This window comes from Anser anser (assembly GCF_964211835.1).
Source record: "Anser anser genome assembly, chromosome: 5".
In the NCBI taxonomy this organism is placed as follows: domain Eukaryota; kingdom Metazoa; phylum Chordata; class Aves; order Anseriformes; family Anatidae; genus Anser; species Anser anser.
Window position 1 is genome coordinate 64,913,515 of NC_139725.1, and position 18,697 is coordinate 64,932,211.

At 42.5% G+C, this 18,697-nt stretch overlaps 1 protein-coding gene across 9 annotated transcripts in view; it reads left to right on the plus strand.

Annotated features, from left to right (window-relative positions):
• LOC310900771 (uncharacterized protein) overlaps window positions 1-18,697 on the plus strand; it is a 332,787-nt gene that overhangs the window by 240,712 nt on the left and 73,378 nt on the right. The window contains exon 4 of one of the 9 annotated variants that reach the window (XM_083839210.1): window positions 1-7,464. This exon is cut by the window's left edge and continues 3,500 nt beyond it. The exons of the other annotated variants lie outside the window; for them this stretch is intronic. The gene's annotated coding sequence lies outside the window, so the exon portion shown is untranslated. The remainder of the gene's footprint in view (window positions 7,465-18,697) is intronic. 9 annotated transcript variants of the gene reach the window in all.

Below are 18,697 nucleotides of genomic sequence, written 5' to 3' on the forward strand. Positions count from 1 at the left end.
TAAAGAGCCACAACCCCAAACAATTCTCACTTTACCATCCCTCCTGGTTGCGTGCCTCTGGATGTCCTGCTTTCTGTGTGAGGTTTGCAGCCCCGTGACCACACCGGCTTTCACGCTTCAGCTGCACTTTTCCATACGAGGGCTCCTGGCAGGCACACGGGACATCTTCAGGCGTTTCCAGCGCCATCCACAGCAGAGATGCAGAAGATCTGTTGATTCTGGATTGTGAAGGATCAAACCTTCGTAATTTAAAGTTATACACAGAGGTAGTTCTGTGTGCCAAAGGCTCTTCTGATGACATTTGGAATGGATTTAGTTACAAATGGGACGAATAATTTTCATTTTTAATGACTTCTCCCGATACATTTTGAATTGGACAAGGATGCGTCCAATGCTAAGACATTTTGGCAGCTATTGATCACTGGTCGGTCGATTCAGTGCTGACCCAGCCCTTCGTGAGGCGGTGTCAGCAGTGCCCAGCCCTGCAGAGGTCCCCGAGCACTCACTGTACAGAGCCCGTGAGCCTTGCTTCAGGTGGGCAGGGAGATCGGGGGCACGCTACGAAGTCAGACCTGCTGGAGAGGTCTGTGGCTGTGCCTGGCTCCCCTCTTCCTCACTGCCCTTTAGGACCTTTTGGCCTCTTAGTGAAACTAATAGAAATTCAGATATTGTCAATAAATGTGTCTAGAAAAGCTGAATGCAGGACCACAGCACTGATTTTTTTTCAGGCAAGAAACGAGAATTACAATCAATTTGTCTGGCATTGTGTATGACTTGGGCAAGTTCCCCCAGTGACTCCTTTAACTTGGTAAACTCATGCTAGAACAAATAATTTAGAAGGGCAATCATTCTTATTTTAGGGTTAGGTAATTTGTGGGGTAGTTGCACTTCTTTCACCACATTAAACTTGTGAGTGAGACAGCTGACGTTAGAGATATTCCAGATTAGTAGAATAAGAGGGGCTCCTCTCTCGGTGGGGTGAGTTAAACCCTGGCAGATATCCACCGCAATCTGTTAACTGTAAAGGGAGACCAAACAACTCCTGCAGATTTGCTCTCGGTGTTTCAGAGGATTTAAGTTACATTCGTATACGGAGATTTCTTTTGCATGTCTCTGATTATCTTTGCTAAGATGCTCGTATATTCACGTTAGGTCGTTTTCTTGCTTCAGCCATTTTCAGCTCCCAGATGGGAGAGTTCCAATCCAGCAAGTCCATTTAATTTTGCCTATCACATAGCTGTGATTTCTTGCACAGCCACAGTCCTGTGCCTGTCTCTGCGTGGGTGGATCCCAGGCCCTGTACCAAAGTCAAAGAGAACACTTAGGAAAATGCATTCAGTTCTTCCCCCTTATTTAAAGCTTCTTTTTTTTTTTTTCCCAAAATTTTTTGTTCCGTTTTATATTTCTTGCTTCTGCATTAATTAATGAAATGGAGATGGGGAAACTGGGGAAAGACCCTTTATCAGGGAGTGCAGAGACAGGACAGGGGGTAATGGTTTTAAACTAAAAAAGGGGAGATTTTGATTAGATATGAGGAGGAAATTCTTCGCTCTGCGGGCGGTGAGGCCCTGGCGCAGGCTGCCCCGAGGAGCTGTGGCTGCCCCATCCCTGGCGGTGCCCAAGGCCAGGCTGGATGGGGCTGGGGGCAGGGGGCTGGGGGCAGGGGGCCCTGCCCATGGCAGGGGCTGGAATTAGATGGGCTGTGAGGTCCCTGCCAACCCAAACCATGCTATGATTTTATGAAATTACTTTTCTCTGGATTGAAAAACAATCTGTCTCAGACAAGTAAAAGCGTTGTACCTAAGGGAGGTTCTTGTTTGCTGGTACTAGTCGGGACTTACACCACTGATCAGTGGGTGAAAATACATTTTTTCCTATTAATGAAAGAGGGAAAGAGAAGAGGTTTTTTATTGAAAGATAGCCTGACTTGTAACAAAAATTGTAGTCTAAAGAAATTTAACTCCACAGTAAGTTAAATTACAGAGGTGAGAAATATGTGGTTTGGAAACCAGTAACAGAACAATAATGGAGGTGAATATATTCCAAGTTAATAGGAAAAACACAAACCTCATTTTCTCAACATAAATTATGTATATTTACAAATATATATATAGGGGTGTATGTGTGTTTAAGCCTCCTAAGTGATGGAAACTAAACTACACAGATGGGATTTCTGATAAAACCTGCGATTTTTCACTTCATACATCAACACTGACATTTTTATGAGTGGCTGTGAATCTCTCAAGCACGGTATTTCACACTTTTCACTAGCGAACAGAGCTTGCCATGGCAGAAAACCTTCCGTTTTCACCATTTTCTTGTAAGAATCCTTCCCTTTTCACTGTCAGAGAGCATTACTCTCTGTTTTGAAGCTCCCCTTTGCATTTTCACCAAGAATTGAAAGCCACTTTCATCAACAGCTTGGGATTTTTCTCCCAGGCTTTCACTGCTAGTGTGCAAAGCTTGATAAAAGAGGTTTGCAGCTTGCTAAGGAAAACAAACTGCCAGTTTCTTTAACAGAAATGAAAGTGTCTGAGCAATGCGAAGCTGCTGCTTCCACTCTTTAGTTTTGCTTGAAAAGAAAATGTAAAAGCTCTTTGTACTGCACATTGTTAAAAAACCAGGCTGTTTCATGTTTTCAGAAATACCAAATTGTTTAGACGAAAGAGAGGAAAAAAAATACATGTTTAAAGCCTGAAATGGTTATATTAGCATGTGGTCTTGTAGAAGCGTTACAGTCTCTAGTGTGCCTTTCACTTTGGCATTCTGCTCTAAGGAAAGTCTGATTTGATTCAGGTAAAGGGAACATAATATGAACACTGGAGTATTTTTAGAAGTTAATTCCCAGAAACTAAGGAGCAACGGCTGTTGTTACAGACTTAGGAAAGTATGATCCGCAAACTGTAAAGAAACGTAGTGCATACATTTGGAAAAAAAATAAATCTGGTTTTAGGAAACTACCAGATTGTTCCCAGTTCAAAGCATGGGGGGGTACTGCTGGAATTAGCATCCTTGCTAGAGCAATACCACCTACTGTGGAGGTGTTCACCTGTCTGCTGTAGCAAAAAAGCCTTCTTCCCACCCTTGAAGGCTGGAGTGCAGTAACGTGAAGAACTGGTATATGATGGAGTTGTTGATTTGGACTGGGAAATCCCACAACACACCATATGGATTTATTACTCTGTCACTTACGAGATGGATTTTTCACAGACAGTGCAACTGTTAGTGCAGATATTGCTGGGTGTAGCAAAACAGCCCCAAAATCTAGCTCCCAAACTGCCTCCATTTTGGCTTGCCTCTGGAAGGTGGGAGAAGAGAGGAGGGGCTCTGTCCTAATGGTGGTGAGAAAGGAGAGAAAGAAAGGTGTGAGGACAGGGTCAAGGACTTCAACTTGGAGCATCTCACTGCATGCAAAGGGAGCCACCACTAATCCGAAAAACTTCCCACCATTTGCCAAAATACATGGAAAGCTGCCTGTCACCAAGAGCCTCAGCTCTGTGACACCCAAGGGTTGTCTAATCCTTGACCACAGAGAACAGGGAAAAGTTTGTGTCTCCTGTGGCAAGTAGGAAACAGCTTCCAAAAAGTATTCACCCACCTCTAAAATTTGCTCATTTTTGCAGCCCAGTTCATCCATTGAGCCCTGGCAAAAAATCTGAAGGGCAAAGAAGAAAGAGGAAAAGAAAGAATCAGGGGTAATATGTCTTTTAATGTGTTACTTCCTTAGCCAGTCAAAGAATTTCAAAGGAGTGAATTTGAAAAAGAGAGAATTTGAGCATTTGAAACTAGTAATTTAAATGAACAATATCTGATAATTTGAGACGAAGAATCAGACAAAGACATATGAAAGGTCACGTAACATTTAATTGGGAAGAATTTCTGAGATGGATTTAAGTTTCTGGGTTATTTTCAAAAAGTCTTAAGGTTCACCATGAGGATATATATATATATATATATATATATATATAAAAGCTACTTTTCATTCCAGTTGCAATGCAATCTGCTGCAGTGTGACTGATTTGGATCAGGGTAATAGCAACAGTGTATGAAGAAATGGAGTACCCTCCGCATGGGCACCGTTTTAGCCACCCCCTTTTTCCTCAGCCTGGTTTTTATAACAGTTGGTTCCACAGGAATGACCCTTACCATGAATCCTGTTCAGAGCTTGAAGATACAGGCTAGAGGAGTAGTAAATCTCTCATCTGTCCTGCAGTGGTCCATGACTGTAACTCAGGCACTGGAGCAGAATGTGATCTTATTTGTGTCCTGCAACAAAAGCCAGGATACCGGGAGTGTTAGAGGAAAAACAACAAAAGGGAACAGACCAAGGTCAGGCTAAATGGAAACAAACCATCTAAATTCAAGCAGACAACTAAAGTAGGGTTGATCAAGAAGAGGAGAGGAATCTAAACAGGACTGGTGTAGAAAAACAAAACACGCTATTCCTGGTGCTGCTTTTGCTGAGAGCAATGAGAAAAACCTCCTGGATTTCAGAAAAAGCTTTCCTTCCTCCAAAAATCTCCATCCTGAGGAGGAGGACAAGGAGCATACTTGGTGAAAGGGCTTCCCATGCAGCATTAGTTCTGCGCTTTGTAGGAAGCAAGAGGACAATTGCAGCAATATTACAACTGTTAGGGAAGTGTCTCAAGCTGTCCCACAAATTATCTCTTCCTGTCTCAGCTCCCCAAGATTTTGAAAGTAGAATAATTTAAGTACAAACACACTGTATGCACTCTTTAAAACGACTTCAGATGAACACAGAAGGACTTGAAGAAAATATTATTTATCATCCTATAGTGATATAATGAAATAAATTGCTGATGTCATCAATTCTTTTCTCTTTTAGCTATGAACAATGGGGTTCTCAGATGCATAACTTCAGTCAAATGAAATTTAATATAGGCACCATGACACTATTTTAAGTTTATTTGATTCATTTCTTGCCAGATTCCATTTGCTGACGCTTGTTTTTTCCTGCAGGAGAATCATATTAAAGAGGCAGCTATAGAAGCAGAATTTGAAGATAGTGATCTTTAAAATAATTGATGTAGATAAGCCAATCCTGAATTTAGTAAGCCAACCACTGGCTCAATTTAACAATTACTTGTTAAAGCTGGCTTGGATCAGAACTGCTCCTAAGTCAGGGAAGCTTGTTTGGAAAGTCCATTGCCCCTGAATGGAAAGGACGATAACAACATAAGGCTAGAAGGGGTCCTTCGGTAATCAAGTTTCCTCAAACTTTTAACATCCCAGACTCCTGGATTTTGAAGTTATTGAGGTGTATCACAGACTGAAAGTCTAGCACAAGAGGGCCCGATTCAATTCCCACCCCATCAAGACGATGTGTGCCATTGAATGTGCTGGCTCAGGCCCTAAATAATTTTTGTGTGCAGATTTATTTCTAAGGCTTATCTGGGAGCTGAAATTTTTCATCAAGGATCATCAGCTCACAGAAATTGCCAAGACTTCCTGTTGCTGTAGAGGATGCTCTGCCTGTATTCGACTTATTTTCCTCATGTAATTTGCAACACTTCTTAAAGACAAATCACCTCTTCCACTCAAATCAACAGCTCCCTAGACTTTCCTGTATAAATCCAAAAGCTGGGCAAGGCACTAATCCTGCAGTTTCGCTCTGTGAGTAGTTCAACACCTGGTAAAAGTCAGGACGAAGGCCCAGGCTGCCTGGACAAGAATCACACAGGGCTGCTCTTTCACGCTGCAGGCTGGAGCATGATTTAACCCATCTAATTAGGACTCTTTTGCACTTATAAAGATAAAAGTCAGCTTTCATTTCTCTATTATTTCTTCAGTTTACTTAGCAATTAAAGTCAGTGCACCGCTCAGATCTCCCGAGCTCCTTGTCACCTTGAAATCTCTGTGCTTCTGCAGCACTGAGAGAGCAGCCGGGAAGCAAGGAGCACAGACTTGAGTGATTTGCTCTAAATGCCAACCCCTCCAGCTGACTTGTTGATGTATTTGTTGGATAGAGCTGCACGGTGGGTGTGCTGCGCTGACTGTTCCAGAATGCATTAGAATTGTTAATCATTATATTTATCAGATTCCCACCCCAGATGCATTTGGAGTTCATCGGTACAATCTGAAACATTTTGCTGTCGAAGACATCTAGCTACAGAAGGGTTTAGCAATATATCAAAACAAAACAAAACCCGAAACAGAGAAAAATGATTTTTCTGAATAGTGAACGGAAACTAAATCTGACAGTCTATTTTGGTATGGAAGGGCAAAGAAAATCCCTACAACTGCAGAAAGGGCGGTCCCAAACGTTTCTGGGGTGAATTTGATTAAGACAGTTATGAGGCATCATCATCAGGTGAAAAAAAAAAAAAAAGAAGCAGGAAAAAGCAGCAATGATCAGATGATGTGGGGCCAAGAGTACGGCAGAAGCAACAAGGAAGGAAGTTGGCAAAAAGGGAAGGATTTAGCTTCTACAAAGTCGTGGGAAGAATTATCACACCACGTGGGACCCACCTCTCAGAAAGAGGCCCCTAAGCACAGAGCTTTAATTAAGACAAGCACAACTATACAGAACGCACCCTGCACACACCCAGCTTTTCTAGAATTTTTATACTCCATTGTTGACTGACTGGTCCAAATCAGGCGATTTTTTAGGATAAATGTGCTTGGGATCTGGGTCAATGTGCCTTTAGGTGTCTTGTGATGGCCAAGGAATTAGAAGAAAGGTGGATTGCCTCCGTTAGGGTCACTGGCAATTGCTCATCTGGGATGCAGGGACACCTGGAACAGTGTTGGGCAGGGAGGGCAGGTGTGAAGGGTTAAGTGGGAGATTAAACACCTGCCAGGGCAGAAGCCTTTTAGCTTGAAATTGTCAAACTTAATGAACGTTCTCGTAGTTCCTCAATTATCATCTTCTGGAATGTCATCCTCCTCCTCACGCTTTCTTTTTTAATCTTTTTTGCTGTCATTACTTTGACTGATGTAGTCTGGATAACTGCCTGCCCAGGCTGCATTCAAAGCAAATTGGAGGGTCCTGGTAGCTGGACGTAATTGCTGCACGTGTATAGCCACTTAGTGGGATTAAAGGCAAGTAAGAAAAACAGGTGCAGCTGTTTCAGGGAACGAACCTCTGAAAACTTCATACCTCCTGAGTATTTAAACTTCAAGGCCTGGCTGCTTCTTTTGCTTTGCAAGAGCCTAGTGCATGTCTGGAACTGGATTCAGCGTCATGCTTAGACTGGTACAGAGAAAATAAGCAAAGGATCACCCTCAGCTAATGTTTAGCAACTGGAGGTAGAGATGAAGTGATGGAAATGAAAAATGGCAAGAATTACTGAGGGATTGTCCTGGACCTGATGGGAGCGGAGCACAGGCTGGCTGGCTGCATGTTCTACTGCAGGGAGCAGAACATTGCCAAGGTCCCATCTCTCTTGCCATGTCTCCGTGTCTGTCCTGGTAACACGAGTATGAGAAAACCCTTCATGAGAGGTAAATCCACCACCCTTTTTGTACCTTTTCTCCTTTGGTTTAAAAAAAAAAAAAAGTGTGTGTGTGTGCAGTCCTGCTCCCTCCTCCCTGAATTTTTCTGGGATTTAGCATTAGTTGAGAACTAGTTGGCAGATACATAGTGCAGTGCACACCAGTGCTCACCTTGCTGACTGCTCAGCGCATGGTACTACATCCTGACCTTCAGTTATGTCATAAAATCACTGTATTTGAAGGGGAAATCCTCAATTGCTGGATGTGGTCCATTTTCATTGTATCAAAGTCTTCTTTCCTTTTCTCTAGCAGGAGAAATTCCCAGAAACTGTTCCCTACCTGTCAGAACTTCCTTCTTCTTTCAGTTTCTGAGTCAAGGTTAACTTAATTTTCATGCTTTCATTGCTCTCTGGAGCAATTCCTGGTGCTGAGAGGGGAGACAAAAATCAGGCCGTTCCAGTAGGGATGTGTTTAGAGCATCTTCCCTCCTTGTTTGTGTCATGTTGTTGGTGATGACTGACATGATACCTCACTTGGCACTAATAATTATAAGGTATCTTTAATTACACAATAGGTAGGGTGACAACCAGGGGAGGCAAAAGCTGGGGAGGAAGAGTGAGGGCTCTGCTGTGTGTTATGCTGTAAGAACAGAAGTGAATGACCCAAGGAGCTTCAAGCAAAAGGTCCTGAGGATAGTCTGTACCTGCCCAAGCTCTGAATGGCCAGATTGATGCATTGCTTCCCTGCTGCGTCTTAACTGTGCCCTGATGATGTTTCATGGTTGGTACTCATCTCTCCTTCTGTTCCCCACTTTCTGTTTTGTCCTTTCCCTTTACTTTTTCTACCTTTTTTTTCCCTGATCCGATAGTGCTTAAGTCCTATCCTTAGGAGCAGCCTATTTAGAATGAGCTTTAAAAAGGATGGTTAAAAATCAACTTTTGCATAAGCACTTGGATTTTATTGGAGCTATAGCCTATGACAGCACAGGGAAACTATGCGGTCAAGCCTCTTTTACTTTTCTCCATAAGGAACCTACTAGCTTGCCTCTGTGTGCATTGCCATTCTTGTTCTCTCTTTGTGCAGCTCTGCAAAGGTCAGTTTTGACCTGTGGCACAGCAGCAGCTCTGCTTTGATTCTTTCCATGTCTTGAGATAATTTCTAAAAGTCTTGAAGCCGTTTTGTATGCTTACAGATGATCTTTTTGGATCTGATTCAGTGTCCACTGATGCTGCATCACTGATGTTTTTAAGCGGTGGTAAGAAAATATCGCATCACAGGACGTATTGGTAAAGTGAAAGACTCGAATGATTACCACAGCTTGGTTTGGGCAGACTCGTGATGCCAATAGTTGAATGCAAAAAATCTCCGAAATCTGTGCTTCCACCTCAGTGCAAGTAAAAGAAGAAACTGACATTAAAAAAAAAAAAGTTTTGCATGAAGTATTTCTGTATTTTGATATGTTTAGAAATTGTGTGCAGGACACTTGGCTGGTGATATTCTCATAATGTGCATTGAAATTAATGCATCGAAGCCTCCCTCTTGAGAATTGGACCTAAAATGCACAGAAAATAGAAAATTTCTACAAAATAAAATATGGCTGCAATAAGCCTTTCAGAAAATAAGTAGGCCACAAAGCTGTTGTTTTCTCCCCAACTCTGGCAAAACTATTTAAGCATATTTATCTGACTAAATAGTTTGGTGTGTTGCAATAAAATGATTCTGCATCACACTGGCCCTCAGTGCTGGTTTATTTTTAGTCTCTCTTTGCTTGTCTCTCTTATTTCTTTGCAAGAAGCAGAATATTTCCAAGTACATGCATTTGAATTCTTCTAGTTTGGGGGCAGCATGGCTTATATGGGTCTTTTTGCCAAATTACACATTAATTCCCAGGATTTTTCTGATTGCTTAGAATAACAGATATTTTAAAGCTTAACAGAGGAGCTTTGATCAGCTTGACATCTTTGTCTTTTGACAGTCTAACAAATAGCTTGCCAGTTTGTGGGTAGCTTGCCTGCATAGCAGCCCAGTATTGCAGAAGCTGTTTGCTCATACACAGGGGCTGTGTATAATAAGCAGTATATTGAAGTTTTTTCCACATGTTGATATTTCCTGATGCAAAACCAAAGAAACAGAAATACCCCAGGGAGCTGCTGACAGATCTGATTTTAAAATAGAGCTGGGCAAACCATTTGCAAGGGAAAAACAAAAAAGCAAAACCAAAAACAAATCAAAACAAAACAAACAAAAACCCCTGCAGTACTACAAAGTGCTGGATTTTGACTATTTGTCTATTAGTGATTTACTGGTGAGCTCTCTGTTTTAAATTTTTATCCAGTAAATGGTCTGTATTTGGTCTCTGCCCGTGGATTGCTTGTATAAAGCATATTCTCTAATGGCACTGCGAGCTCTGTCTTTGTTCTGTGAAGAATGTATCCTTCAAATACAAAAGACCCAAACCCCAACTTCTGCTCCGCTCATAAATGCCGAAAGCTGCTGAGAAATGGAGAGAAAGCACTAAAGTTATGTTTTCCCTTTCTTTCCCCCCAACGTTTTCTGAACCAAAACTGATAAATGACAGCCTCAACAGAAAGATTTGCTGAGAAGCATGGCTCAAATAGAGACCAAGCAGTAGGCGCACGACAGAAAAGTGGAGTAACCTCTGCTCTTTCTCTAGTGAGGTTCTGGGAGAAGATGTTGAGCCAATTTCTTTCTTTGTCTCGTGCAATGGGTGTACAAGCCTTATCTTATGGGAACAAAAATGTCTGTCAGAATAGGTGAAAGCAGTTGAAAGGACTACCTAAGGGAGATCTCCAGCAGCAGCATGGACGTGGTGCTGGGCACTTTGCTTGGGGTGACACCGTTGGGGCTGGTGTTGGGCCGGAGGCACCCAGACGTCCCTTCCAGCCTTAACCATTCTGAGATTCTGTGATTTAAATCTGCCCCCTGCCTGTTCCTTGATGCATACGTTTATGCTTGTGCTTACAAAAGAGGGGCTGGTTTTTACCTGTTTGAAGGAATAATGTCCGCACAGAATTGTGTGTGTTAAATGGAGGGGTTACTGAAAAGTCCTTTCTAACCACATCTGCTCTGGGCAGCACAGCTCTGAACTTACAAGCCATGCAACTAAAACCTTGGAAACCCTACATCTTTCTCAGCCGAAAAGTGAGCCAATTAGCTCTCATGCAGCCAATGTTCCCTCAGTAAGAAATTTGAACATGCTGTTTTTAATGTTCTGGCGTGTTTATCAGACCTTGTGTCCTATGGCTTTGAATAACGTCCCATAGCTGGAGAGAGTGGTGCTTCTGGAAGATGCATCCGTGACACATCTTGTGATGGCATTCACCTTGGCTGGAACTGAGTTGTCTTTCCTCCCTGTAAATTGTATCGTCTTAAGAATTTGTTATGACTTCAGCCGGCATTACAGCTCTGTCATATTTCATGATCAGGTGACATCAAATTAATGGGTAAAGTTGCAGATGCTCAAGATTTCTCCTAAATTTACTGCCAGTTTCTGTCCACATGATGCGGATTGCCAAGCTGGCTTGAGTACTGACCAACCTACCACCAGCTACTTGGAACTATTCCACTAGATTAAAGCATCATCTGAATTTTTATAACAGTATTGCTTTTTTTCCTCTTTCATCCATGCACCAAACTTGGGTTTAGTTTGTTGTGATTCACAGCTCTGGACATTCAACTAGATTTGTGCAGAACCAGAACTGATTGGAACCCTTTGAATCTGACCTCTTTGGAAGGGATTCCTTAGTCTATGGGGTTGCATAAAGGTACTTGGGCATATTCTTTGAGATCTCCTTGTGTTTTTGAAAGTATTTGTCATGGTGTAGACATTTCTCATTCTTTGTGTGAATCATCACCTTTGTAAACGCTTAAAATTCCCCAGAATAATGGTGTAGTCAAGTCAATTGAAACAAACTCATCGAAAATATTAGTGTTAAACATCGCTTTTCACTTGGAAGGCAGGTCTCTGACACGCATTGCTTAGCTGAGTCATTTGGAAACAGCAAGTCTAATAACCAGCTCTCAGCAGACTGTGGTTTCCCTTGTGTTCAAAGAGGTGGGCTGGCTGTTGCTGCCAGGCTGTTGGGTTGCAGTACAAATGGTCTCTCCTGAGCTGTTTTCAGAATCCCCAGAAGCATTTTCTTCAAAATTCCCCATTTTTTTCCTCTTTCAGCACTTGTCCATCCTCCATCAGCATCATTTTAGTTTTCCACGCCAGCCTCCTCTAATAGCCGAGGGAACTTGCTGCAGTCCTGGCCATCTGGATGTTATTTTTTGTATTGAAAAATTTGTTGCAAGATCACTTTTCAATTCTCATACTGTTTTCATAGTTTATTTACGGATGCTAATAGATATAGTATTATCACATGCAGCTTTCTTGTTTTGTCATAACTTCTACTTCAACACGAAATAAGGAACTACAGTGAAAATGTTTCCTTGGGCTGTATATGAATGTGTTGTGAATGGGGGATCACGTGCTAAGGGCTTAAAGATTTGGCAGGGTTTTATGGCAGGGAAAGCCCTGTATTCTGTGCTGACATATAGGCAGCTGATGGCATTTCTGGGTAACCAGAGGTGGTGGTTTCTAGAAGTCCAGAGTACTCTAATTCAGCATGACTAGCTCATCCATCTATAGTACTAAAGTTCCCTCTCCAATGGTATTCAACTTTTCAATGAATGCTCAACTTTCCCTCCTTATAGTGCTTCTACAGCTTCCTTTTCCAGATTGCACTTTGACCAAATACTTAATTTGTTGTCTAGTCTGCACACAAACCACTCCTTGTTTTGCTACTTATTTTCGACACAGCAGCAAAAACCGAAAGCAAACAGGAACTTAATGAGACCCAATGGAAAGTGTTTTGTAAAAGGCAGATACTAAGCTAGGAGCAATGCTGGGAGAGGCACACTGCATGCGGACTGCAGAGCTGTGGTGATCGACCCCTTCCAGGCTTTGCTCTCAGGTGCAGGCTGCTGGCCTCGAGTCTTTGAGGTGACTGAGCCAGCCTTTTGTCAGGGGCTCTTACCACTGGTTTTTGGAAAGTGCCCTTTATTCTTGAATACTTTGCTCCAGGCGTGTGCCGCATTTGAACTTGATCTGTGTGTGTTTTGGGTAACCTTTAATGAAGAGGCAGGGAAGGCCAGCAGTGAGCCCAGCTGAGCAGAGGTCATTTGGGCAGAAACAGCAAACAGCTAACAGGAGAAATGATCACAGAGGAAATCTGGAGACTTCACTCAGTTCGGCTTTTGTTTGTCTGTTTGTTGGTTTCATTATCTCTGGATGTCTCCTACTTATGTAGCAGATTAGGTTCCAAAGTCTTGAGGAACAAGCGACTACTTGTGAAATGTCACCAAACACTCCTGGATCATTTACTGTGGCTCCAGATCTCACAGGGGAAGAGCTAAAGGCCGGTGACATCGAGGAATAAGGACAGCAAAATGCAGACCACCGGAATTAACAGAACAACAAGGATAAGGTGAATGATCCAATTGGCTTTATGGTGAGCTAGATCAATGAAAGCAGCATAATGAAGGAGCAACTAGACAAAACGTCCTGCAGAAAGCAGAAAAAGCAATTGAAGGCTGTTGTTCAGTTGAACGCAGACGAGCTCAGAAAAGCAACAAAATTTGCTCTTCTCTGAGGGCTCTTTGTGGAGAACAAGTGGGATGTTCCCCAGTGGGGTTAGGACAAAAGGACAAACAGTTTCTTCCTGGACCAGGGGCTATCACCGAAAAATAGAGAAGATCTTGAGCATAAGAAATGCAGTTGTTGACAAGTCAGACTGAACTAGCTGTAATCCCTCCAGCACAAATCTACGGACCCACAAGGTCTTCTAAATGCAGAAAGGAAGCACAAAACAGCACCAATACCAATCCATGCTTTCTGTCCACCCTTTAGCAAGAGGACAGGATACTGTAGATAAGCAAGGAGATAAGTGAGTATTGAAAGGGAGAGATTTTATAGCACACCAGGCTTCCTCCGTATCGAGAGGAAGGCTTTCTGGGTTGGATATCCAGGAACATTGTCATTGTTACAGATCATTCATAATCACAGCATGTTGGAGTTTAGGGACTAAGGCTCTAACAGATACATCTAATTGGCTTGCCTAGCATTTTTGTTTGTTGCAGTAGCGAAGGAGGACTTGCATTTTTCTAAAACAAATTGCAGGAAAAACGTGGCCAGCATGTAGAGTATCTCACATGGAACACCTTGCTTCATTCCATATGGAAAATAAAATCTATTTTTAAAAATAATTGCAATCCTGTACTGAGCTGGGTAAATCTATGCTGGAAATACTTGGGGGGGTTGATGAGGTTGGAAAAGTCTATCACTGACTTGAAAGTAAGCTTGCGTTTGGGAACTGATAGCTGTGGTCTTGCTGCATTTGCTTTGTGCAAACAGAATGTGGCACTGAGCAGCAACCTGTACACTCCACTGTTGGAGAGTGGTTTCCCCAGAGCTTATGGCAATAGTCAACATAACTTGCTGAGAAAAGGAGCCTGAAGTGGGAAACATTAACAAAACCTGGAAATTGTTCAGCAACTCAATTCCCCATGGTCAAGAAAAAGAATAATAAAAGAAAGCTAGAAACCATTATAGCTAAGAAAAGATGAGGAAGCAGTGATAAAACATGTAAGATTCAGAGAGATGATCTCAATGAATAAAAAAGGGTTGTAAATCATTTTTAATATAAACTGTGAGTAGTTAATAGGGAAAAACGCAGGGATTAATGAAGTATCAATGATGTAGATCATTAGATAAAAAATATTTTCTTTTGAAAATACAGTTAGAACAGGAAAAATACCAATCAATTACAGGTTCACTGTGTTCACGCCACAGTCAGGCTGGAAGTGATGAAGCAGGAAAGTCACAGATGCAAAGCAGATAGTTCTGTTTATATTGGATAGTGTTTGGCTGGGGTCAAAAATGAACGCTTCATCCATACATTGGGCTGATTTTGTCAATTTTCACTGACCTGGCTGGCAAAAAGAATAGCAGCCCAGAGAAAATGATTTTTCTTTCATGTTATATCTCTTTACAATGGATCCTTTTGATAGAGTGCAATCTGTCATTACACTAACTATCTGTTCAAGCGAAATAGCATCCCTGATATGCTGTGTGGCAGAGCGAACGTCCTAATGGATACAGAGGTACATTTCCCCAAAGGATGGAAAAAGTACCCTGAGGGAGTAGACATTCCTGTAGCATTTCTTTTTAACAGGATACGAGATCCCTTAAAGTCCTTTGGAAATCTGAGCCAGAAACGCAATGATTTTATGCCTAGGCTGAAGAGATTAAAAAGGTGACGGCTATGCTGCGCTGGCACTCCAGACGTGTGAGGGACTGGTTGTGAAGGGTTCTGTCAGGAGAGGGAATCGGCCTACCATGCAGGGCATAATTGCATGCTATGCCATCTGACATGAGTGCATTTGAGGGAGAGGGAAGATTTTTGCAGAGATAACAAATGGAATATGAATGCTGTAAATAGAGGCTCTTCTCTTATGTGTGTTGAAGCTTATAGGCAAAAGGCACGGACAGATTGGAGAGAAATCATTGGCCAAAGCAGCGTCAAAATGCTGCAGTTGTGCTACAGCTTAAAAACCATCATTTTGCATTCGCTGATTAAATGTATAACAGTGTCTACTGTCAAACATGCAGCTGTGACGTGTAATTTATTACCTGCAGGGAATCTATTTGAAAATGTGTAACATTTTGTATTATGTATTAATCATATGAAACACTGTGTTGCATGGTGGAGATTAACCAGGGTTTGGTTTCCGTACAGAGTCTTAGAGATAAATCTTGCCGTGTGTGTGGGTTGTTTCAATTATACAGTGCTTTTCTTTATTTTTAGCACTATAGAAATGTAATAATTTGGCTGGAGGAAGTCCAACCACATTGTAAAGTTAATGAATTTCTTAGCAGATCTTTTTTTAAGGCGTTGTGTTCAGAAAGAGCCACTGAGCACAAAATTAATTCGGCAGGGTTACAAAATATCCAACTCAGACATTACAGGAGTCAATGAGAGAGGTTGTGTGGAGAAAAGCTTATTGCTTTTATCTCCTTGCATGTCACAGCTGTATAGCCAGTGATGATGATGCTTTATATTGAAAATTAAAGGAGTGCTTCAAATCCAATTTAGAAAGAAAAAGGAAAAACTTGTTGCAGGACTAAACTTGGTGGGAAATGTGACTTACAATTGCAGCACAGCCCCAGGGTCTTGCTGCTGCTAGGTGTTTGCTGGCCTGGCTCTGGACATTTTGCATAGTTCAGGGTGCAAAGTTAGCACAGTGCACATGTGGTCCTCCTGCTCCCCGTGGGGACAGCGGGTGCTTCACCTTGGGACTCACTCTGCAGCATCTCTGAAGTTTCTGCCTGCATTTTACTCCATCTTCTCCTGAATTTGACACGGTTCATTCACTGCTTTTATGTGTTGGAACAAAGCTACCAATGTGCACACTGGAGGCTGGGATATTTCTGAGTACAAAACAGCTTCATATGTGAAGATCCCTGTTAATGTCGCCTAACATTAAACATTAAGTAAGTCTTAATCCCCTGAGATGTATCTATCAGCACAGCAAATGGAGGGACAGAAGTCTATTCAGCCTGTCAGTCCAGCCATCCTTGCTCCTCTCCCTGGACCACAGAATAAACTAGAAAGATAAATCACTTCCTTTGGCATCTCAGTGGGAGCCTGATGAGAATGAATGAACCCAGATCTGAGCACCCAAACACAGCCCTTCAGTGCACATGTACCTGCACAAGCAAACAAAATGCAGAGAGCTTCTGGGTGAGTTTGGCAATGTTCTTTAATTCTGGTCTTTGCTTTCCTTAGCCCTGGCCTGAGCATGCCTGAGAGGTTGGGTTGGGCAGAGTTCTTTCTTTACCACCTTCTAATCCGAGCCTTTGATGTTTTATGGTAGTCAAAAGGCTCTGCTGAATTGTTACTGAACAGTGGCCTAAGGGTCCGTGTTCATCATATTACAAACAGAAACACCTTCAGGCACAGCTGCAGTGACCACAGGAAGCTGGGTTATGTGGGACGTGGTAAGGCTAGTCTCCACCAGTAAAAAGCTCTTCTTTCCCAGTAGGCTTCCACTTCCAGCACGGTTTGTTTCTCCTGATAGCATGGAAACAGCCCTAAATTTATGTGGAACTTGGGCCAAAGTGTTTACCAGACTGTTTGTTTTTTTAAAAAAAAAAACAAACAGAATGTTTAAGTATTTGATATTGTAGTTTTCCATAACATTTGCATAAGCATTGTGTGAGTGCCTTAAGGCTCCTTACCAAAGATTCTATGCATTATCATCATACATATATTAACAGTGTGTTTGAACTCTGTAGCAAACTTTAATTTTTCTTTGTCAATATCAATGTTTCCATTGCCTACACAAGATGGAGCGAGCTCTGTGTTTTCATTATATTTTTCAATTAACTTTTCCCCTCATCAGTGCTGTTGTGGATTAATTCATTCTCTTCACTTTTCTTCAAGGAAAAAAAAATCATTATCTGATATGAAATATTTCAGTTCCATGGAAGAAAACTCTCTGTGAAAGGGAAAGCTAAAAATATGTAGAAATGTGCCACGTAGAAATGAGCTAAAAAAGGCTTGACCATTTCAATGACCAGTCATGACAGCAGTGGATCGGTCATCTCTTAGGAAGCCAGAAGATTCAATGGCTCAAAAAACCTCTAGAAATAACCCAAAGGTGGCCTTCATGGGGGTACTTAGGAGGGCTGTCCAAAGACACAATCTGGGAGCTTCCTTCCCCCTCTAGGGCACCAAAGGCTTTTGTACAGTTGCCACAGCACTTCCGTGGTAGGTCCATGGCTCCTGGATGTTGCCGTAGGTCCACCAGCACAAGGAGAGAACCGCTTTGTTAATTATTGGATGAGTGTAGGGAAAGCTACTTTTCTGCCATTAGTGATGGACAATTTTCCATTTTCCTGCCCCAAAAAGGAAACTCCTTTGAACTCCCTTTCAAGGTCATGGGCAGCTTTGTTAATCCCTGTGAAAGAGTCTTGGGCTCAGTCATACCTCTAATTTGGTGCTGTTTCTGGGGTCAGTGATCCAGTTACTGACCTTTGGGGCAGGAGGTAGAGATACCCCAGCTCACACCAGCAAAGTCTCCCAGAGAAATCCTTGTCCTTCGCTTGTTGTAGAGGAACCTTTGCAGAACTCGCCCAAAGCAAGCTGGTTTGGCTGGCTTTTGCTCTCTCTAGATTCAGGTGGGTTGAACTAATTTGTCCCACAGGAGGACACCCTCTTGTTGCCCAGCGGTGTGATTAGTGCTTGGAAAAGCCCCAGCAGTCTGGTTGTAGCCCGTTGTCACAGCTGGAACTGGGACAGCTGGGCCTGGGCTCTGTGCAAGTGCAGGACAGAAAGCCCCAAGCTGGTTAAAGCTTATCAACGGCAGTGGCAGGGGAGCGAGGAACAGATGTTTGGGGAGGTTCTGGGACAGGCAAGTAAAGAGTGGGGACCTCAACCTCCTCTGCCCCTCATTTCTCCTTGGAAGTGCCAGCTAGCAAATCCCCGGCCTACCCTTAGGGTTACGAGTGCAGGATGTTGTATGCATGGGGCCTGCCGTGCTTTCCCTCCACACATTTGATCCCTCAGTATTTAAGCATTGCCCATTTAAAAGAGGCCATGGAGTCATGGCCCTGCTCATTTGGAGGGTGTTTTGTTGTCTTCATAGGCAGTTGATTATTCAAGGTCACCGTTGTCAAGCTTGCCCTGTAGGATGACAGTGCTCAGGATGCCTAGTGTGGGTACGTGAGGAACCAGACAGTCTGTGGGCTTCAGGGCAAAGCACAATACACATTTAACACCAGATTTGGAGCACATCTCTGCGTCTCCTGGGTAATGAACAACCTCTTCTTCAACAACTGTATTTCTCCCTTCTTCTGCAGTCCTCTGCAATTTGGCTTGAATGCAAATTGCAGCAAATTAGTGTCCACCCTGCTATGCAAAACAGCCATGTCGATTTTTTTATGCAAAGAAGAGCAATATTTCTGTTGTGGTTGGTTTGTGTGTGTGTGGTTTTTTTGTTTTTCAGGCTGGGGGGAGGTGTATGAAGGTTTGTGTTCCATTTATGGAATTGTCTTTCTGACAGAGGTCTGTGTTTTTAAAGGAATTACATGTTGTATACCAGCAGTGGACTGTTTGAGGAGAGTTTTCAGGAAAAAAAAAATCCGTAGATGAAATAAGCAGCCATTTAATTTATC